Source organism: Oncorhynchus nerka, unplaced genomic scaffold (genome assembly GCF_034236695.1).
Source record: "Oncorhynchus nerka isolate Pitt River unplaced genomic scaffold, Oner_Uvic_2.0 unplaced_scaffold_1265, whole genome shotgun sequence".
Taxonomy (NCBI): domain Eukaryota; kingdom Metazoa; phylum Chordata; class Actinopteri; order Salmoniformes; family Salmonidae; genus Oncorhynchus; species Oncorhynchus nerka.
Window position 1 is genome coordinate 45,553 of NW_027040079.1, and position 22,298 is coordinate 67,850.

Consider the following 22,298-nt stretch of genomic DNA (forward strand, 5'->3'; position numbering starts at 1 on the left):
ATAACACAGTTCCTTACAGACTCTCCCTAGCCTGGTAAAGTGGGATAACACAGTTCCTTACAGACTCTCCCTAGCCTGGTAAAGGGATAACACAGTTCCTTACAGACTCTCCCTAGCCTGGTAAAGTGGGATAACACAGTCTCCCTAGCCTGGTAAAGTGGGATAACACAGTTCCAGACTCTCCCTAGCCTGGTAAAGTGGGGATTACAGACTCTCAGACCTCCCTAGCCTGGTAAAGTGGGATAACACAGTTCTCTCTCCCTAGCCTGGTACAGACTCTCCCTAGCCTGGTAAAGTGGGATAACACAGCTCCTTACAGACTCTCCCTAGCCTGGTAAAGTGGGATAACACAGCTCCTTACAGACTCTCCCTAGCCTGGTAAAGTGGGAACACAGTTCCTTACAGACTCTCCCTAGCCTGGTAAAGTGGGATAACACAGTTCCTTACAGACTCTCCCTAGCCTGGTAAAGTGGGATAACACAGTTCCTTACAGACTCTCCCTAGCCTGGTAAAGTGGGATAACACAGCTCCTTACAGACTCTCCCTAGCCTGGTAAAGTGGGATAACACAGTTCCTTACAGACTCTCCCTAGCCTGGTAAAGTGGGATAACACAGTTCCTTACAGACTCTCCCTAGCCTGGTAAAGTGGGATAACACAGTTCCTTACAGACTCTCCCTAGCCTGGTAAAGTGGGATAACACAGCTCCTTACAGACTCTCCCTAGCCTGGTAAAGTGGGATAACACAGTTCCTTACAGACTCTCACTAGCCTGGTAAAGTGGGATAACACAGTTCCTTACAGACTCTCCCTAGCCTGGTAAAGTGGGATAACACAGCTCCTTACAGACTCTCCCTAGCCTGGTAAAGTGGGATAACACAGCTCCTTACAGACTCTCCCTAGCCTGGTAAAGTGGGAAACACAGTTCCTTACAGACTCTCAGACCTAGCCTGGTAAAGTGGGATAACACAGCTCCTTACAGACTCTCCCTAGCCTGGTAAAGTGGGATAACACAGTTCCTTACAGACTCTCCCTAGCCTGGTAAAGTGGGATAACACAGTTCCTTACAGACTCTCCCTAGCCTGGTAAAGTGGACTCTCCTAGCCTGGTAAAGTAACACAGTTCCTTACAGACTCTCCCTAGCCTGGTAAAGTGGGATAACACAGTTCCTCTCCCTACAGACTCTCCCTCCTAGCCTGGTAAAGTATAACACAGTTCCTTACAGACTCTCCCTAGCCTGGTAAAGTGGGATAACACAGCTCCTTACAGACTCTCCCTAGCCTGGTAAAGTGGGATAACACAGCTCCTTACAGACTCTCCCTAGCCTGGTAAAGTGGGATAACACAGTTCCTTAAAGTAACAGACTCTCCCTAGCCTGGTAAAGTGGGATAACACAGTTCCTTACAGACTCTCCCTAGCCTGGTAAAGTGGGATAACACAGTTCCTTACAGACTCTCCCTAGCCTGGTAAAGTGGGATAACACAGTTCCTCTCCCTACAGACTCCTTACAGACTCCCTAGCCTGGTAAAGTAACACAGTTCCTTACAGACTCTCCCTAGCCTGGTAAAGTGGGATAACACAGTTCCTTACAGACTCTCCCTAGCCTGGTAAAGTGGGATAACACAGTTCCTTACAGACTCTCCCTAGCCTGGTAAAGTGGGATAACACAGTTCCTCCTTACAGACTCTCCTAGCCTGGTAAAGTGGGATAACACAGCTCCTTACAGACTCTCCCTAGCCTGGTAAAGTGGGATAACACAGTTCCTTACAGACTCTCCCTAGCCTGGTAAAGTGGGATAACACAGTTCCTCTCCCTAGCCTGGTAGACTCTCCCTAGCCTGGTAAAGTGGGATAACACAGTTCCTTACAGACTCTCCCTAGCCTGGTAAAGTGGGATAACACAGTTCCTTACAGACTCTCCCTAGCCTGGTAAAGTGGGATAACACAGCTCCTTACAGACTCTCCCTAGCCTGGTAAAGTGGGATAACACAGTTCCTTACAGACTCTCCCTAGCCTGGTAAAGTGGGATAACACAGCTCCTTACAGACTCTCCCTAGCCTGGTAAAGTGGGATACACAGCTCCTTACAGACTCTCCCTAGCCTGGTAAAGTGGGATAACACAGTTCCTTACAGACTCTCCCTAGCCTGGTAAAGTAACACAGTTCCTTACAGACTCTCCCTAGCCTGGTAAAGTGGGATAACACAGTTCCTTACAGACTCTCCCTAGCCTGGTAAAGTAACACAGTTCCTTACAGACTCTCCCTAGCCTGGTAAAGTGGGATAACACAGCTCCTTACAGACTCTCCCTAGCCTGGTAAAGTATACACAGCCTCCTCCTACCTGGTAGACTCTCCCTAGCCTGGTAAAGTGGGATAACAGCAGACTCTCCCTAGCCTGGTAAAGTAATACAGACTCTCCTAGCCTGGTAAAGTGGGATAACACAGTTCCTTACAGACTCTCCCTAGCCTGGTAAAGACTCTCCCTAGCCTGGTAAAGTGGGATAACACAGCTCCTAGCCTACAGACTCTCCCTAGCCTGGTAAAGGTAAAGTGGATACACAGTTCCTTACAGACTCTCCCTAGCCTGGTAAAGTGGGATAACACAGTTCCTTACAGACTCTCCCTAGCCTGGTAAAGTATACACAGTTCCTTACAGACTCTCCCTAGCCTGGTAAAGTGGGATAACACAGCTCCTTACAGACTCTCCTAGCCTGGTAAAGTGGGATAACACAGCTCCTTACAGACTCTCCCTAGCCTGGTAAAGTGGGATAACACAGCTCCTTACAGACTCTCCTAGCCTGGTAAAGTGGGATAACACAGCTCAGACTCTCCCTTACAGACTCTCCCTAGCCTGGTAAAGTGGGATAACACAGTTCCTTACAGACTCTCCCTAGCCTGGTAAAGTGGGATAACACAGTTCCTTACAGACTCTCACCTAGCCTGGTAAAGTGGGATAACACAGCTCCTTACAGACTCTCCCTAGCCTGGTAAAGTGGGATAACACAGCTCCTTACAGACTCTCCCTAGCCTGGTAAAGTGGGATAACACAGACTCCCCTAGCCTGGTAGACTCTCCCTAGCCTGGTAAAGTGGAATAACACAGCTCCTTACAGACTCTCCCTAGCCTGGTAAATAACACAGCTCCTTACAGACTCTCCCTAGCCTGGTAAAGTGGATAACACAGACTCCTTACAGACTCTCCCTAGCCTGGTAAAGTGGGATAACACAGCTCCTTACAGACTCTCCCTAGCCTGGTAAAGTGGGATAACACAGCTCCTTACAGACTCTCCCTAGCCTGGTAAAGTGGGATAACACAGCTCCTTACAGACTCTCCCTAGCCTGGTAAAGTGGACTCTCACTAGATAACACAGCTCCTTACAGACTCTCCCTAGCCTGGTAAAGTGGGATAACACAGTTCCTTACAGACTCTCCCTAGCCTGGTAAAGTGGGATAACACAGCTCCTTACAGACTCTCCCTAGCCTGGTAAAGTAACACAGCTCCTTACAGACTCTCCCTAGCCTGGTAAAGTGGGATAACACAGCTCCTTACAGACTCTCCCTAGCCTGGTAAAGTAACACAGCTCCTTACAGACTCTCCCTAGCCTGGTAAAGTGGGATAACACAGCTCCTTACAGACTCTCCCTAGCCTGGTAAAGTGGACACAGCTCCTCAGACTCTCCCTAGCCTGGTAAAGTGGGATAACACAGCTCCTTACAGACTCTCCCTAGCCTGGTAAAGTGGGATAACACAGCTCCTTACAGACTCTCCCTAGCCTGGTAAAGTAACACAGTTCCTTACAGACTCTCCCTAGCCTGGTAAAGTGGGATAACACAGTTCCTTACAGACTCTCCCTAGCCTGGTAAAGTGGGATAACACAGTTCCTTACAGACTCTCCCTAGCCTGGTAAAGTAACACAGCTCCTTACAGACTCTCCCTAGCCTGGTAAAGGGATAACACAGTTCCTTAGACTCTCCCTAGCCTGGTAAAGTAACACAGCTCCTTACAGACTCTCCTAGCCTGGTAAAGTGGGATAACACAGCTCCTTACAGACTCTCCCTAGCCTGGTAAAGTCTCCTAGCCTGGATAACACAGTTCCTTACAGACTCTCCCTAGCCTGGTAAAGTGGGATAACACAGCTCCTTACAGACTCTCCCTAGCCTGGTAAAGTGGGATAACACAGTTCCTTACAGACTCTCCTCTAGCCTGGTAAAGTGGGTATAACACAGCCTTACAGACTCTCCCTAGCCTGGTAAAGTGGAATAACACAGCTCCTTACAGACTCTCCCTAGCCTGGTAAAGTGGAATAACACAGCTCCTTACAGACTCTCCCTAGCCTGGTAAAGTAACACAGCTCCTTACAGACTCTCACTAGCCTGGTAAAGTGGGATAACACAGCTCCTTACAGACTCTCCCTAGCCTGGTAAAGTAACACAGCTCCTTACAGACTCTCCCTAGCCTGGTAAAGTGGAATAACACAGCTCCTTACAGACTCTCCCTAGCCTGGTAAAGTGGGATAACACAGCTCCTTATAGACTCTCCCTAGCCTGGTAAAGTGGGATAACACAGCTCCTTACAGACTCTCCCTAGCCTGGTAAAGTGGGATAACACAGCTCCTTACAGACTCTCCCTAGCCTGGTAAAGTAACACAGTTCCTTACAGACTCTCCCTAGCCTGGTAAAGTGGGATAACACAGTTCCTTACAGACTCTCCCTAGCCTGGTAAAGTGGGATAACACAGTTCCTTACAGACTCTCCCTAGCCTGGTAAAGTGGGATAACACCTTAGACTCTCCCTACAAAGTAACACTTCCTTACAGACTCTCCCTAGCCTGGTAAAGTAACACAGTTCCTTACAGACTCTCCCTAGCCTGGTAAAGTGGGATAACACAGTTCCTTACAGACTCTCCCTAGCCTGGTAAAGTGGGATAACACAGCTCCTTACAGACTCTCCCTAGCCTGGTAAAGTAACACAGTTCCTTACAGACTCTCCCTAGCCTGGTAAAGTAACACAGTTCCTTACAGACTCTCCCTAGCCTGGTAAAGTAACACAGCTCCTTACAGACTCTCCCTAGCCTGGTAAAGTGGGATAACACAGCTCCTTACAGACTCTCCCTAGCCTGGTAAAGTGGGATAACACAGCTCCTTACAGACTCTCCCTAGCCTGGTAAAGTGGGATAACACAGCTCCTTACAGACTCTCCCTAGCCTGGTAAAGTGGGATAACACAGTTCCTTACAGACTCTCCCTAGCCTGGTAAAGTGGGATAACACAGCTCCTTACAGACTCTCCCTAGCCTGGTAAAGTGGGATAACACAGCTCCTTATAGACTCTCCCTAGCCTGCCTGACTCTCCCTAGTAAAGTGGGATAACACAGTTCCTTACAGACTCTCCCTAGCCTGGTAAAGTGGGATAACACAGCCTCAGACTCTCCCTAGCAGACTCTCAGACTCTCCCTAGCCTGGTAAAGTGGGATAACACAGTTCCTTACAGACTCTCCCTAGCCTGGTAAAGTGGAATAACACAGCTCCTTACAGACTCTCCCTAGCCTGGTAAAGTGGAATAACACAGTTCCTTACAGACTCTCCCTAGCCTGGTAAAGTGGGATAACACAGCTCCTTACAGACTCTCCCTAGCCTGGTAAAGTGGGATAACACAGTTCCTTACAGACTCTCCCTAGCCTGGTAAAGTGGGATAACACAGTTCCTTACAGACTCTCCCTAGCCTGGTAAAGTGGGATAACACAGCTCCTTACAGACTCTCCCTAGCCTGGTAAAGTGGGATAACACAGTTCCTTACAGACTCTCCCTAGCCTGGTAAAGTGGGATAACACAGCTCCTTATAGACTCTCACTAGCCTGGTAAAGTGGGATAACACAGCTCCTTACAGACTCTCCCTAGCCTGGTAAAGTGGGATAACACAGTTCCTTATAGACTCTCCCTAGCCTGGTAAAGTGGGATAACACAGTTCCTTACAGACTCTCCCTAGCCTGGTAAAGTGGGATAACACAGCTCCTTACAGACTCTCCCTAGCCTGGTAAAGTGGGATAACACAGTTCCTTACAGACTCTCCCTAGCCTGGTAAAGTGGGATAACACAGCTCCTTACAGACTCTCCCTAGCCTGGTAAAGTGGGATAACACAGCTCCTTACAGACTCTCCCTAGCCTGGTAAAGTGGAATAACACAGCTCCTTACAGACTCTCCCTAGCCTGGTAAAGTAACACAGTTCCTTACAGACTCTCCCAATCTCTCCTTCACTCTCTCCCACCCTGAAAGACGAACCTTCCTCCGAACCTCGTCTTCGTCATCCGTGGTAAAGTGGGACTCTCCCAGCGTCGGTGAACAGGGGGGAGAGCCTGGTAAAGTGGAATGGGCGTTGATGGCGGGCTGGTGCCCGTTGGGGCTCTGACCCCCTAGCCTGGTAAGGGAAAACACAGCTTTCTCCCGTTCACCACCACTGGAGAGCTGCCTGAGATCACACCTGGAAGAGAGGCTCCTTACAGACTCTCCCTAGGAAAGTCAGAGAGATCAGAGCTGCCTGAGATCACACCTGGAAGAGAGGAGGAGACAGGAACAGAGTCAGAGAGAGTCAGAGCTGCCTGAGATCACACCTGGAAGAGAGGAGGGGACAGGAGCGAGTCAGAGAGATCAGAGCTGCCTGAGATCACACCTGGAAGACTCTCAGGAGGGGACAGGAACACAGTCAGAGAGATCAGAGCTGCCTGAGATCACACCTGGAAGAGAGGAGGGGACAGGAACGAGTCAGAGAGATCAGAGCTGCCTGAGATCACACCTGGAAGAGAGGGAGGGGACAGGAGCAGTCAGAGAGATCAGAGTTGAGTGAGATCACACCTGGAAGAGAGGAGGGGACAGGAACGAGTCAGAGAGATCAGAGTTGCCTGAGATCACACCTGGAAGAGAACAGGAGACAGGAGCCTGGTCAGAGAGATCAGAGTTGAGTGAGATCACACCTGGAAGAGAGGAGGGGACAGGAGCGAGTCAGAGAGATCAGAGCTGCCTGAGATCACACCTGGAAGAGAGGAGGAGACAGGAACAGAGTCAGAGAGATCAGAGCTGCCTGAGATCACACCTGGAAGAGAGGAGGGGACAGGAACAGACTCAGCCTGGTAGATCAGAGCTGCCTGAGATCACACCTGGAAGAGAGGAGGGGACAGGAACGAGTCAGAGAGATCAGAGCTGCCTGAGATCACACCTGGAAGAGAGGAGGGGACAGGAACGAGTCAGAGCTGCATTCAACCTATCAAAACATGAAAACCTAACTAAAGTATAACTAAAGTCACGTAAAGGGTCCAGCTGAATTTAAAGTCATGTAAAGTGTCCAGTTGAATGTAGAGTAATGTAAAGTGTCCAGTTGAATGTAGAGTAATGTAAAGTGTCCAGTTGAATGTAGAGTGTCCAGTTGAATGTAAAGTAATGTAAAGTGTCCAGTTGAATGTAAAGTAATGTAAAGTGTCCAGTTAAATGTAAAGTGTCCTGTTGAATGTAAAGTGTCCAGTTGAATGTAAAGTGTCCAGTTGAATGTAAAGTGTCCAGTTGAATGTAAAGTGTCCAGTTGAATGTAAATGTCCAGTTGAATGTAAAGTAATGTAAAGTGTCCAGTTGAATGTAGTGTCCAGTTGAATGTAAAGTAAAGGGCCCAGTTGAATCTAAAGTGTCCAGTTGAATGTAAAGTAATGTAAAGTGTCCAGTTGAATGTAAAGTGTCCAGTTGAATGTAAAGTGTCCAGTTGAATCTAAAGTAATGTAAAGTGTCCAGTTGAATGTAGTGTCCAGTTGAATGTAAAGTAAAGGGCCCAGTTGAATGTAAAGTGTCCAGTTGAATGTAAAGTGTCCAGTTGAATGTAAAGTGTCCAGTTGAATGTAAAGTAATGTAAAGTGTCCAGTTGAATGCAAAGTGTCCAGTTGAATGTAAAGTGTTCATTTGAATATAAAGTGTCCAGTTGAATGTAAAGTGTCCAGTTGAATGTAAAGTGTCCAGTTGAATGTAAAGTGTCCAGTTGAATGTTAAGTAATATAAAGTGTCCAGTTGAATGTAAAGTGTCCAGTTGAATGTAAAGTGTCCAGTTGAATGTAAAGTGTCCAGTTGAATGTAAAGTGTCCAGTTGAATGTAAAATGCCCAGTTGAATGTAAAGTAATGTAAAGTGTCCAGTTGAATGCAAAGTGTCCAGTTGAATGTAAAGTGTCCAGTTGAATGTAAAGTGTCCAGTTGAATGTAAAGTGTCCAGTTGAATGTAAAGTGTCCAGTTGAATGTAAAGTAATGTAAAGTGCCCGAGTTGAATGTAAAGTGTCCAGTTGAATGTAAAGTAATGTAAAGTGTCCAGTTGAATGTAAAGTGTCCAGTTGAATGTTAAGTAATATAAAGTGTCCAGTTGAATGTAAAGTGTCCAGTTGAATGTAAAGTGTCCAGTTGAATGTAAAGTGTCCAGTTGAATGTAAAGTGTCCAGTTGAATGTAAAGTGTCCAGTTGAATGTAAAATGCCCAGTTGAATGTAAAGTAATGTAAAGTGTCCAGTTGAATGTAAAGTGTCCAGTTGAATGTAAAGTGTCCAGTTGAATGTAAAGTAATGTAAAGTGTCCAGTTGAATGTAAAGTGTCCAGTTGAATGTAAAGTAATGTAAAGTGTCCAGTTAAATGTAAAGGGTCCTGTTGAATGTAAAGTGTCCAGTTGAATGTAAAGTGTCCAGTTGAATGTAAAGGGTCCTGTTGAATGTAAAGTAATGTAAAGTGTCCAGTTGAATGTAAAGTGTCCAGTTGAATGTAAAGTGCCCAGTTGAATGTAAAGTGTCCAGTTGAATGTAAAGTGTCCAGTTGAATGTAAAGTGTCCAGTTGAATGTAAAGTGTCCAGTTGAATGTAAAGTGTCCAGTTGAATATAAAGTGTCCAGTTGAATCTAAAGTAATGTAAAGTGTCCAGTTGAATGCAAAGTGTCCAGTTGAATCTAAAGTAATGTAAAGTGTCCAGTTGAATGTAGTGTCCAGTTGAATGTAAAGTAAAGTAAAGTGTCCAGTTGAATGTAAAGTGTCCAGTTGAATGTAAAGTAATTGATAAAGTGTCCAGTTGAATGTAAAGTAATGTAAAGTGTCCAGTTGAATGTAAAGTGTCCAGTTGAATGTAAAGTGTCCAGTTGAATGTAAAGTGTCCAGTTGAATGTAAAATGTCCAGTTGAATGTAAAGTAATGTAAAGTGTCCAGTTGAATGTAAAGTGTCCAAATGTAAAGTGTCCAGTTGAATGTAAAGTGTCCAGTTGAATGTTAAGTAATAGTAAAGTGTCAGTTGAATGTAAAGTGTCCAGTTGAATCTAAAGTAATGTAAAGTGTCCAGTTGAATGTAAAGTGTCCAGTTGAATGTAAAGTAATGTAAAGTGTCCAGTTGAATGTAAAGTGTCCAGTTGAATGTAAAGTGTCCAGTTGAATGTAAAGTGTCCAGTTGAATGTAAAGTAATGTAAAGTGTCCAGTTGAATGTAAAGTGTCCAGTTGAATGTAAAGTGTCCAGTTGAATGTAAAGTAATGTAAAGTGCCCAGTTGAATGTAAAGTGTCCAGTTGAATGTAAAGGGTCCTGTTGAATGTAAAGTAATGTAAAGTGTCCAGTTGAATGTAAAGTGTCCAGTTGAATGTAAAGTGTCCAGTTGAATGTAAAGTGTCCAGTTGAATGTAAAGTAATGTAAAGTGTCCAGTTGAATGTAAAGTGTCCAGTTGAATGTAAAGTAATGTAAAATGCCCAGTTGAATGTAAAGTAATGTAAAGTGTCCAGTTGAATATAAAGTGTCCAGTTGAATGTAAAGTGTCCAGTTGAATGTGTGTCCAGTTGAATGTAAAGTGTCCAGTTGAATGTAAAGTAATGTAAAGTGCCCAGTTGAATGTAAAGTGTCCAGTTGAATGTAAAGTAATGTAAAGTGTCCAGTTGAATGTAAAGTGTCCAGTTGAATGTAAAGTGTCCAGTTGAATGTAAAGTGTCCAGTTGAATGTAAAATGCCCAGTTGAATGTAAAGTAATGTAAAGTGTCCAGTTGAATGTAAAGTAATGTAAAGTGTCCAGTTGAATGTAAAGTGTCCAGTTGAATGTAAAGTGTCCAGTTGAATGTAAAGTGTCCAGTTGAATGTAAAGTAAGTTGAATGTAAAGTGTCAGTTGAATGTAAAGTGTCCAGTTGAATGTAAAGTGTCCAGTTGAATGTAAAGTGTCCAGTTGAATGTAAAGTGTAAATGTAAAGTGTCCAGTTGAATGTAAAATGCCCAGTTGAATGTAAAGTAATGTAAAGTGTCCAGTTGAATGTAAAGTAATGTAAAGTGTCCAGTTGAATGTAAAGTGTCCAGTTGAATGTAAAGTGTCCAGTTGAATGTAAAGTGTCCAGTTGAATGTTAAGTAATATAAAGTGTCCAGTTGAATGTAAAGTGTCCAGTTGAATGTAAAGTGTCCAGTTGAATGTAAAGTGTCCAGTTGAATGTAAAGTGAATGTAAAGTGTCCAGTTGAATGTAAAGTAATGTAAAGTGTCCAGTTGAATGTAAAGTGTAAAGTGTCCAGTTGAATGTAAAGTAATGTAAAGTGTCCAGTTAAATGTAAAGGGTCCTGTTGAATGTAAAGTGTCCAGTTGAATGTAAAGTGTCCAGTTGAATGTAAAGGGTCCTGTTGAATGTAAAGTAATGTAAAGTGTCCAGTTGAATGTAAAGTGCCCAGTTGAATGTAAAGTGCCCAGTTGAATGTAAAGTGTCCAGTTGAATGTAAAGTGTCCAGTTGAATGTAAAGTGTCCAGTTGAATGTAAAGTGTCCAGTTGAATCTAAAGTAATGTAAAGTGTCCAGTTGAATGTAAAGTAATGTAAAGTGTCCAGTTGAATGTAGTGTCCAGTTGAATGTAAAGTAAAGGGCCCAGTTGAATCTAAAGTGTCCAGTTGAATGTAAAGTAATATAAAGTGTCCAGTTGAATGTAAAGTAATGTAAAGTGTCCAGTTGAATGTAAAGTGTCCAGTTGAATGTAAAGTGTCCAGTTGAATGTAAAGTGTCCAGTTGAATGTAAAATGCCCAGTTGAATGTAAAGTAATGTAAAGTGTCCAGTTGAATGTAAAGTAATGTAAAGTGTCCAGTTGAATGTAAAGTGTCCAGTTGAATGTAAAGTGTCCAGTTGAATGTTAAGTAATATAAAGTGTCCAGTTGAATGTAAAGTGTCCAGTTGAATCTAAAGTAATGTAAAGTGTCCAGTTGAATGTAAAGTGTCCAGTTGAATCTAAAGTAATGTAAAGTGTCCAGTTGAATGTAGTGTCCAGTTGAATGTAAAGTAAAGGGCCCAGTTGAATCTAAAGTGTCCAGTTGAATGTAAAGTAATGTAAAGTGCCCAGTTGAATGTAAAGTGTCCAGTTGAATGTAAAGTGTCCAGTTGAATGTAAAGTAATGTAAAGTGCCCAGTTGAATGTAAAGTGTCCAGTTGAATGTAAAGGGTCCTGTTGAATGTAAAGTAATGTAAAGTGTCCAGTTGAATGTAAAGTGTCCAGTTGAATGTAAAGTGTCCAGTTGAATGTAAAGTGTCCAGTTGAATGTAGAGTAATGTAAAGTGTCCAGTTGAATGTAAAGTGTCCAGTTGAATGTAAAGTAATGTAAAATGCCCAGTTGAATGTAAAGTAATGTAAAGTGTCCAGTTGAATATAAAGTGTCCAGTTGAATGTAAAGTGTCCAGTTGAATGTAAAGTGTCCAGTTGAATGCAAAGTGTCCAGTTGAATGTAAAGTGTTCAGTTGAATGTAAAGTGTCCAGTTGAATGTAAAATGCCCAGTTGAATGTAAAGTGTCCAGTTGAATGTAAAGTGTCCTGTTGAATATAAAGTAATGTAAAGTGTCCAGTTGAATGTAAAGTGTCCAGTTGAATGTAAAGTGTCCAGTTGAATGTAAAGTAATGTAAAGTGTCCAGTTGAATGCAAAGTGTCCAGTTGAATGTAAAATACCCAGTTGAATGTAAAGTAATGTAAAGGGTCCAGCTGAATCTAAAGTGTCCAGTTGAATGTAAAAGGTCCAGATAAATGTAAAATACCCAGTTGAATGTAAAGTAATGTAAAGGGTCCAGTTGAATGTAAAGTGTCCAGTTGAATGTAAAGGGTCCAGTTGAATGTAATGTAATGTGTCCAGTTGAATGTAATGTAATGTAAAGTGTCCAGTTGAATGTAAAGTAATGTAAAGTGTCCAGTTAAATGTAAAATAAAGGCTCCAGTTGAATGTAAAGTTTCCAGTTAAATGTAAAGGGTCCTGTTGAATGTAAAGTAATGTAAAGTGTCCAGTTGAATGTAAAGTAATGTAAAAAGTGTCCTATTGAATGTAAAGTAATGTAAATGTAAAGTGTCCTGTTGAATGTAAAGTAATGTAAAGTGTCCAGTTAAATGTAAAGGGTCTAGTTGAATGTAAAGAAAATGTAAAGTAATGTAAAAAGTGTCCAGTTGAATGTAAAGTCATGTAAAAAGTCTCCAGTTGAATGTAAAGTGTCCAGTTAAATGTAAACAGTAATGTAAAAGAGTGCCTGGAGAGAGAAGCACAACAGTGAATGTAAAGACAGAGTAAACAGTCTGGAAAAGCACAACAGTGGAACACAGTAGAATGAGGAAAGTGGAGAGAGCCAGCCAGGAGAGAAGAACAACAGTGGAACACAGTAGAGACAGAGAAACAGCCTGGAGAGAAGCACAACAGTGGAACACAGTAGAGAGACAGAGGAAACAGTCTGGAGAGAAGCACAACAGTGGAACACAGTAGAGAGACAGAGGAAACAGCCTGGAGAGAAGCACAACAGTGGAACACAGTAGAGAGACAGAGGAAACAGCCTGGAGAGAAGCACAACAGTGGAACACAGTAGAGAGACAGAGGAAACAGCCTGGAGAGAAGCACAACAGTGGAACACAGTAGAGAGAGAGAGGAAACAGCCTGGAGAGAAGCACAACAGTGGAACACAGTAGAGAGAGAGAGGAAAAAGTCTGGAGAGAAGCACAACAGTGGAACACAGTAGAGAGACAGAGGAAACAGCCTGGAGAGAAGCACAACAGTTGAACACAGTAGAGAGAGACAGATGAAACAGCCTGGAGAGAAGCACAACAGTGGAACACAGTAGAGAGAGAGAGGAAACAGCCTGGAGAGAAGCACAACAGTGGAACACAGCAGAGAGACAGAGGAAACAGCCTGGAGAGAAGCACAACAGTGGAACACAGTAGAGAGAGACAGAGGAAACAGCCTGGAGAGAAGCACAACAGTGGAACACAGTAGAGAGACAGAGGAAACAGCCTGGAGAGAAGCACAACAGTGGAACACAGTAGAGAGACAGAGGAAACAGCCTGGAGAGAAGCACAACAGTGGAACACAGTAGAGAGACAGAGGAAACAGCCTGGAGAGAAGCACAACAGTGGAACACAGTAGAGAGACAGAGGAAACAGCCTGGAGAGAAGCACAACAGTGGAACACAGTAGAGAGACAGAGGAAACAGCCTGGAGAGAAGCACAACAGTGGAACACAGTAGAGAGACAGAGGAAACAGCCTGGAGAGAAGCACAACAGTGGAACACAGTAGAGAGAGAGACAGAGGAAACAGCCTGGAGAGAAACAGCACAACAGTGGAACACAGTAGAGAGAGAGAGGAAACAGTCTGGAGAGAAGCACAACAGTGGAACACAGTAGAGAGACAGAGGAAACAGCCTGGAGAGAAGCACAACAGTGGAACACAGTAGAGAGACAGAGGAAACAGCCTGGAGAAGCACAACAGTGGAACACAGTAGAGAGACAGAGGAAACAGCCTGGAGAGAAGCACAACAGTGGAACACAGTAGAGAGACAGAGGAAACAGCCTGGAGAGAAGCACAACAGTGGAACACAGTAGAGAGACAGAGGAAACAGCCTGGAGAGAAGCACAACAGTGGAACACAGTAGAGAGAGACAGAGGAAACAGCCTGGAGAGAAGCACAACAGTGGAACACAGTAGAGAGACAGAGGAAACAGCCTGGAGAGAAGCACAACAGTGGAACACAGTAGAGAGACAGAGGAAACAGCCTGGAGAGAAGCACAACAGTGGAACACAGTAGAGAGAGACAGAGGAAACAGCCTGGAGAGAAGCACAACAGTGGAACACAGTAGAGAGAGAGAGTGGAACAGAGGAAACAGCCTGGAGAGAAGCACAACAGTGGAACACAGTAGAGAGACAGAGGAAACAGCCTGGAGAGAAGCACAACAGTGGAACACAGTAGAGAGAGAGACAGAGGAAACAGCCTGGAGAGAAGCACAACAGTGGAACACAGTAGAGAGACAGAGGAAACAGCCTGGAGAGAAGCACAACAGTGGAACACAGTAGAGAGACAGAGGAAACAGAGAGAAACAGCCTGGAGAGAAAACAGCCTGGAGAGCACAACAGTGGAACACAGTAGAGAGACAGAGGAAACAGCCTGGAGAGAAGCACAACAGTGGAACACAGTAGAGAGACAGAGGAAACAGCCTGGAGAGAAGCACAACAGTGGAACACAGTAGAGAGACAGAGGAAACAGCCTGGAGAGAAGCACAACAGTGGAACACAGTAGAGAGAGAGAGGAAACAGCCTGGAGAGAAGCACAACAGTGGAACACAGTAGAGACAGAGAAACAGCCTGGAGAGAAGCACAACAGTGGAACACTGGAGAGAAGCAGAGGAAACAGCCTGGAGAGAAGCAGTGGAACACAGTAGAGAGACAGAGGAAACAGCCTGGAGAGAAGCACAACAGTGGAACACAGTAGAGAGAGACAGAGAGAAACAGCCTGGAACACAGAGAAGCACAACAGTGGAACACAGTAGAGAGAGAGGAAACAGCCTGGAGAGAAGCACAACAGTGGAACACAGTAGAGACAGAGGAAACAGCCTGGAGAGAAGCACAACAGTGGAACACAGTAGAGAGAGAGGAAACAGCCTGGAGAGAAGCACAACAGTGGAACACAGTAGAGAGACAGAGGAAACAGCCTGGAGAGAAGCACAACAGTGGAACACAGTAGAGAGACAGAGGAAACAGCCTGGAGAGAAGCACAACAGTGGAACACAGTAGAGAGACAGAGGAAACAGCCTGGAGAGAAGCACAACAGCACAGTAGAGACAGTGGAACACAGTAGACAACAGAGAAACAGCCTGGAGAGAAGCACAACAGCATTCAAAGGCATAGAAGCTTTGAACATAGTCTGATTTATCTGTCATGTTTTTAATGTTAAATATAATGTGTTGTCAGAGAATGTAATCAAACCAATGACAATGATGAGGATGAAGCGGCGGCCATGTTGGATTTGCCAAAGAACAGAAATCAGGATCAGGGCCGAAAGGAACAACAATGAGATGTCTATCTTGTTTACATGCCAGGAGTCAAGCCAAGCAGACAGCAAAGAGGAAGGGGAGGGGGTCAGACAGACTGATGATTTGGATGACTGCTGATACAGAGAGGGGGGGATTGGGCTGGGTCGGTGTTCGGAGAGGACAGGGGGAACATCAAAAACGGCTGATAAAATAACCTTACAGCTCAATGAACTGCTCCTAACATTCTCAACGTGTATTGATCCTGACTAATCCAAACTACTGCTTAGTGTACTGAGCGACATTTAGATATTTATTGGGCCTAACCCTAACCCTCTATCCCTAACCCCCTAACCCTCATGGGCCTAACCCAACCCAAAGTATAATGTCACAAACTACAAGTCCAAAGTGTGTATAAAAAATAATCCCCCCCTCACGATAGTAAAAGTGCTGTACAGAATTAATAAATTGTACTCTAGATTTAGAAGGCTGATTGGCCTCCAGTTAAAGTAACGATTTATACGCCGCTAACCCTGAGAGATGCTAACAGTGGCAGGGAGCTAACCCTGAGAGATGCTAACAGTGGCAGGGAGCTAACCCTGAGAGATGCTAACAGTGGCAGGGAGCTAACCCTGAGAGATGCTAACAGTGGCAGGGAGCTAACCCTGGGGGAGGTGCTAACCGTGGCAGGGAGCTAACCCTGGGAGAGGTGCTAAGCCCGAGGGAGGCGCTAACTGTGGCAGGGAGCTAACCCTGAGGGAGGGGCTAACTGTGGCAGGGAGCTAACCCTAGGGGAGGGGCTAACTGTGGCAGGGAGCTAACCCTAGGGGAGGGGCTAACTGTGGCAGGGAGCTAACCCTAGGGGAGATGCTAACAGTGGCAGGGAGCTAACCCTGGGGGAGGGGCTAACAGTGGCAGGGAGCTAACCCTGAGGGAGATGCTAACTGTGGCAGGGAGCTAACCTGGGGGAGGCTAACCCTGGGGAGGGGGGGGAGCTAACAGTGGCAGGGAGCTAACCCTGGGGGAGATGCTAACAGTGGCAGGGAGCTAACCCTGGGGAGGGGCTAACAGTGGCAGGGAGCTAACCCTGGGGAGATGCTAACAGTGGCAGGGAGCTAACCCTGGGGAGGGGCTAACAGTGGCAGGAGCTAACCCTGGGAGATGCTAACAGTGGCAGGGAGCTAACCCTGGGGGATATGCCAGTGGCTAACCCTGGGGAGGGGCTAACAGTGGCAGGGAGCTAACCCTGGGGAGTGGCTAACAGTGGCAGGGAGCTAGGGGGAGGGCTAACCCTGGGGAGGGGCTAACAGTGGCAGGGAGCTAACCTGGGGAGGGGCTAACTGGGGGAAGGCACTAACAGTGGCAGGGAGCTATGCTAACAGTGGCAGGGAGCTAACCCTGAGGGAGGGGCTAACAGTGGCAGGGAGCTAACCCTGGGGGAGGGGCTAACAGTGGCAGGGAGCTAACCCTGGGGGAGGGGCTAACAGTGGCAGGGAGCTAACCCTGAGGGAGGGGCTAACTGTGGCAGGGAGCTAACCCTGGGGAGGGCTAACAGTGGCAGGGAGCTAACCCTGAGGGAGGGGCTAACTGTGGCAGGGAGCTAACCCTGGGGGAGGCGCTAACAGTGGCAGGGAGCTAACCCTGGGGAGGGCAGCTAACAGTGGCAGGGTGCTAACCCTGAGGGAGGGGCTAACAGTGGCAGGGAGCTAACCCTGGGGAGGGGCTAACAGTGGCAGGGAGCTAACCCTGGGGAGGGGCTAACAGTGGCAGGGAGCTAACCCTGGGGGAGGGGCTAACAGTGGCAGGGAGCTAACCCTGGGGAGGGGCTAACAGTGGCAGGGAGCTAACCCTGAGGGAGGGGCTAACAGTGGCTAACCCTGGGAGCTAACCCTGGAGGGAGGGGCTAACTGTGGCAGGGAGCTAACCCTGAGGGGAGGGGCTAACAGTGGCAGGGAGCTAACCCTGAGGGAGGGGCTAACAGTGGCAGGGAGCTAACCCTGGGGAGGGGCTAACAGTGGCAGGAGCTAACCCTGGGGAGGGGCTAACAGTGGCAGGGAGCTAACCCTGGGGAGGGGCTAACAGTGGCAGGGAGCTAACCCTAGGGGAGGGGGAGGCTAACAGTGGCAGGGAGCTAACCCTGAGGGAGGGGCTAACAGTGGCAGGAGCTAACCCTGGGGAGGGGCTAACAGTGGCAGGGAGCTAACCCTGAGGGAGGTGCTAACAGTGGCAGGGAGCTAACCCTGGGGAGGCGCTAACAGTGGCAGGGAGCTAACCCTGGGGAGGGGCTAACTGTGGCAGGGAGCTAACCCTGGGGAAGGTGGCTAACAGTGGGCAGGGAGCTAACCCTGAGGGAGGGGCTAACAGTGGCAGGGAGCTAACCCTGAGGGGCTAACAGGCTAACCGTGGCAGGGAGATAACCCTGAGGGGGGCTAACCGTGGGGGAGATAACCCTGGGGGAGGGTCTAACAGGGCAGGGAGCTAACCCTGGGGAGGTGCTAACAGTGGCAGGGAGCTAACCCTGGGGAGGGGCTAACAGTGGCAGGAGCTAACCCTGAGGGAGGGCTAACAGGGCAGGGTAGCTAACCCTGAGGGAGGGGCTAACAGTGCAGGGCTAACCCTGGGGAGGGGCTAACAGTGCAGGGTAACCCTGGGGGAGGGGCTAACAGGCAGGGAGCTAACCCTGGGGAGGGGCTAACAGTGGCAGGGAGCTAACCCTGAGGGAGGGGCTAACCGTGGCAGGGAGCTAACCCTGGGGGAGGGGCTAACAGTGGCAGGGCTAACCCTGGGGAAGGGGCTAACAGTGGCAGGGAGCTAACCTGAGGGAGGGAGCTAACCATGGGGAGGGGCTAACAGTGGCAGGGAGCTAACCCTGAGGGGCTAGTGGCAGGGAGATAACCCTGGGGAGGGTCTAGGGCAGGAGCTAACCCTGGGGAGGGCGCTAACAGTGGCAGGGAGCTAACCATGGGGAGGGCTAACAGGGCAGGGAGCTAACCCTGGGGAGTGGCAGGGAGCTAACCAGTAACCCTGGGGGAGGGGCTAACCGTGGCAGGGAGCTAACCCTGGGGAGGGGCTAACAGGGCAGGGTACTAACCCTGGGGAGGGGCTAACAGGGCAGGGTACTAACCCTGGGGAGGGGCTAACAGGGCAGGGTACTAACCCTGGGGAGGCGCTAACCGTGGCAGGGAGCTAACCCTGAGGGAGGGGCTAAACCCTGAGGGCTAACAGTGCAGGGCTAACCCTGGGGAGGGGCTAACAGTGCAGGGCGCTAACCCTGGGGAGGGGCTAACAGTGCAGGGCGCTAACCCTGGGGGAGGGGCTAACAGTGCAGGGAGCTAACCCTGGGGGAGGGGCTAACAGTGGCAGGGAGCTAACCCTGGGGAGGGGCTAACAGTGGCAGGGAGCTAACCCTGGGGAGGCTAACTGTGGCAGGGAGCTAACCCTGGGGGAGGGGCTAACAGTGGCAGGGAGCAGGGGAGCTAACCCTGGGGGAGATGCTAACAGTGGCAGGGAGCTAACCCTGGGGGAGGTGCTAACAGTGGCAGGGAGCTAACCCTGGGGAGGTGCTAACAGTGGCAGGGAGCTAACCCTGGTGGCAGGGAGCTAACCTGGCAGGGAGGGGCTAACAGTGGCAGGGAGCTAACCCTGGGGGAGGGGCTAACAGTGGCAGGGAGCTAACCCTGGGGAGGGCTAACAGTGGCGGAGCTAACCCTGAGGAGGTGCTAACAGTGGCAGGGAGCTAACCCTGGGGGAGGTGCTAACAGTGGCAGGGAGCTAACCCTGGGGAGGGGCTAACAGTGGCAGGGAGCTAACCCGAGGAGGTGCTAACATGTGTGTGTGAGCGTGTGCCTCTGGCCTCGTTCTCCATCTATACCAGAACAGTGGACGTAGGAGATAGAAGAGCTGCTGCCTTCAGCTGCCTGTCGGACTGGACCTGAGATCTGCAGCTCTGGGTGTCCCGTGGTGGAGGGTAGGGCCTGGGCCTCTGGTCCAGCCTGGTGGCCGTTGGTCACTGTAGGGGCCACTGAGACACTCTGGAGAGGAGGGAGAGAGAGAAGTTAAAGGGATACTCTGTGATATAAAGACCAGAACACACACTAACTCTATTCCTTCTCCTATGAATCAAAGAGAGAAAGGTCACCAGGATATACTGACCTCTGGTGGCACTGTGGATGTCTTTCTGTCCTGGGGTGTCAGGCTGCTGCCGGACACCTTCTTACTGTGTTTCCTGGTGGGGAGAGGAGACAGGCGAGGCTTAGTCTATCAACTGTTGAGGTAAAGGGACATTGACATGGGAACCTGGAGCCACAAATACGCCTCAGGCTGACATCCAGACCAGGTGAAGTCTCACCTTTCAAAAGGGACCTTTTGGAACTCTGAGTCCTTGACGTAATCGAAAACCTGCTTCTGTGTCCGACCGCTGCAGATATAAAGAGACAGAACGTGGTAGTAGGTTGAAACACAGAGGTCTGATGAAGCAGCACAGTCCCTGTAAAAGGACTGTCAGTGAAAGGCCCTGACACAATAGGAAAGGTTACATTGTTGAGTCCAGTATCAAACCTCTACAAGCTCCACCCACCCACCAGCCTACCCAAACCTCTACAAGCTCCACCCACCCACCCAGCCAGCCTACCTAAACCTCTACAAGCTCCACCCACCCAACCAGCCAGCCTACCCAAACCTCTACAAGCTCCACCCACCCAACCAGCCAGCCTACCCAAACCTCTACAAGCTCCACCCACCCACCCACCCTAGCCAGCCTACCCAAACCTCTACAAGCTCCACCCACCCAGCCAGCCTACCCAAACCTCTACAAGCTCCACCCACCCACCCACCTAGCCAGCCTACCTAAACCTCTACAAGCTCCACCCACCCACCCACCCAGCCTACCCAAACCTCTACAAGCTCCACCCACCCACCCAGCCTAACTAAACCTCTACAAGCTCCACCCATCCAGCCAGCCTATCCAAACCTCTACAAGCTCCACCCACCCAGCCAGCCTAAACCTCTACAAGCTCCAAGCCTACCTAAACCTCTACAAGCTCCACCCACCCAGCCAGCCTACCTAAACCTCTACAAGCTCCACCCACCCAGCCAGCCTACTAAACCTCTACAAGCTCCACCCACCCAGCCAGCCTAACTAAACCTCTACAAGCTCCACCCACCCAGCCAGCCTAACTAAACCTCTACAAGCTCCACCCACCCACCCAGCCAGCCTAACTAAACCTCTACAAGCTCCACCCACCCACCCAGCCAGCCAGCCTAACCAAACCTCTACAAGCTCCACCCACCCACCCAGCCAGCCTAACTAAACCTCTACAAGCTCCACCCACCCACCCAGCCAGCCTACCTAAACCTGAAGGAGGACCCTCTGGTGAAGAGAACAGCTCCACCCACCCACCTGGCTTTGGGCCTCCACCCACCCACCTAGCCTACCTAAACCTCTGGCTCCACCCACCCACCCAGCCAGCCAGCCTATCCAAAGATCTTACAAGCTCCACCCACCCTCCCAGCCAGCCTATCCAAACCTCTACAAGCTCCACCCACCCAGCCAGCCTACCTAAACCTGAAGGAGGACCCTCTGGTGAAGAGAACAGCTTTGGCTTTGGGCTTGGGTTCCTCAACAGTCTGAAGAGCAGGCGTGGTACTCCACAATATTTTCAGAAGATCTTACAACCATCTCTACTGGCCATCACAAACTCCAGAGTGTCCTGGTATGTACTCTGCTGCAGGCGGGCACAGACATGGTCAACACATAGCTTAGCATTGGTTAGAACAGGAGAAACCATCTCTACTGGCCATCACAAACTCCAGAGTGTCCTGGTATGTACTCTGCTGCAGGCACAGACATCATCAACACATAGCTTAGCATTGGTTAGAACAGGAGAAACCATCTCTACTGGCCATCACAAACTCCAGAGTGTCCTGGTATGTACTCTGCTGCAGGCACAGACATGGTCAACACATAGCTTAGCATTGGTTAGAACAGGAGAAACCATCTCTCATCTGGCCATCACAATAAAACACTGTGTTGGTTAGAACATAGCAGGGTTAGAAGGACCAGGGCTCATCTACTGATAAAACACTGTGTTGGTTAGAACAGGAGAAACCAGGGCTCATCTACTGATAAAACACTGTGTTGGTTAGAACAGGAGAAACCAGGGCTCATCTACTGATAAAACACTGTGTTGGAAGAACAGGAGAAACCAGGGCTCATCTACTGATAAAACACTGTGTTGGTTAGAACAGGAGAAACCAGGGCTCATCTACTGATAAAACACTGTGTTGGTTAGAACATTGAGAAACCAGGGCTCATCTGATGATAAAACACTGTGTTGGTTAGAACAGGAGAAACCAGGGCTCATCTACTGATAAAACACTGTCTTGGTTAGAACAGGAGAAACCAGGGCTCATCTACTGATAAAACACTGTGTTGACTTTAGAACAGGAAAAGAAACCAGGGTCCATCTACTTTAGATAAAACACTGTGTTGGTTAGAACAGGAGAAACCAGGGCTCATCTTGAAAAACACTGTCTTAGTTAGAACAGGAGAAACCAGGGCTCATCTACTGATAAAACACTGTTTAGACCAGTTAGAACAGGAGATCCAGGGCTCATCTACTGATAAAACACTGTGTTGGTTAGAACAGGAGAAATCTTAGGGCTCATCTACTGATAAAACACTGTTTGGTTAAACAGGATCCAGGGCTCATCTTTACTGATAAAACATTGATCTTAGGTGTCCCTACAGGAGAAACCAGGGCTCATCTACTAAAAACACTGATCTTAGGTGTCCCTAACAGGAGAAACCAGGGCTCATCTAGACCAGTTAAAACATTGATCTTAGTGTGTAGAATAGGAGAGACTTTAGACCAGTTAAAAGCTCATCTACTGATAAAACACTGTGTTGGTTAGAACATTGGAGGTCTGGTCTGATCTTGACTGATAAAACACTTTTGAACTTAAAAGCTTGATCTTATGTGCTATAGGAGAGAGGAGTTAGACCAGTTAAAAGCATTGATCTTAGTGTGTCCCT

The 22,298-nt window shown here is 47.9% G+C and overlaps 1 pseudogene; it reads right to left on the reverse strand.

The window, feature by feature from the left end:
* LOC135569009 (FERM, ARHGEF and pleckstrin domain-containing protein 1-like) overlaps positions 1-22,298 on the reverse strand; it is a 96,891-nt pseudogene that overhangs the window by 28,781 nt on the left and 45,812 nt on the right.